The following is a 1,062-nucleotide window of genomic DNA, read 5'->3' as shown; positions in this document are numbered from 1 at the left end:
ATGGTTAGAGACAAATGCAATCGCATGGCAGGATGCTGTAAACGGACCAAACTTCAGTCAGAACAACTGAGATAATCCATCCACAATACGAGGTTAGTCATTAATATACTGCAACAACTGCAACAACAAAGTTCGATTTATCTGACTCCTTTGTTTCGCTTAATGTGCGCTATAATCCTGTGCACCTTATGGTCCGAAAAAAACGTATTTGACTTTTTTTATTTGGCACACTGCAGTTTAATGTTGCAAAGCACGTCTTTTTAACTTCAGTGGATATTATACATGGTTAACTCAGGATATGTCAGCACATTTCTACTGGAAATGCCTTTTGGTTAAACCTTCAGCAAGAAATTTGCATTTGCACTGTTAAATTTTTATATAGCTTTAATGCACTCAAAAAACAGCTGCTTGTTTAAGTAAAATAAATGGAAGGTGTTTTTTTGCACTAGTAAAGTTGTGGAGTTGTATTTTGTCTCACATCAATTATATCATTATCGCAAATTTTCAAATATATATCGTGATAAATATTTTTGGCCATATCGCCCTGCTCTAACTACTAAATATATTGATGCAATTTTTCTGTTGGGGGGTGTCCAAATTTATGCACCTGCCTAATTTAGTTTACCGTAAGTAACTTTTGCACACTTTCTGTAAATCCTATAAACTTCATTTCACTTCTCAAATATCACTGTTTGTCTGCTATATGATATATTTAAATTAAATTGCTGATCCAAACAACCAATGAAGGAAAAACATGAAAATTATCAAGGGTGCCCAAACTTTTGCATACGACTGTAGATCTGTTTCAAAGCACTGCAGCACCTGTTAGCTGTGTGACTCTTTTAAGGATCTGGCCTGTCATTAGCTAAGAGCGCTGGCTCTTTGGGTCTAGCTACTGCCAGCTTGAAGGCCTGTGGTACATCTCTGAGTCCTCTGAGCTTCATTCATGACTCATTTTAACCAATGGATGTTTGTATCTGTGTGTGCCTGTATGTCTGTGTCTATATGTCAGGTTGGGTATCAGACGCCACCTCTCTGGGGACATCTCAGGACCTCTAAGGT

This window comes from Pundamilia nyererei, unplaced genomic scaffold (assembly GCF_000239375.1).
Source record: "Pundamilia nyererei isolate P.nyererei 1_Seehausen unplaced genomic scaffold, PunNye1.0 scaffold00779, whole genome shotgun sequence".
NCBI lineage: Eukaryota > Metazoa > Chordata > Actinopteri > Cichliformes > Cichlidae > Pundamilia > Pundamilia nyererei.
The sequence above is the reverse complement of the archived record's forward strand: the minus strand, read 5'-3'. Positions refer to the sequence as shown.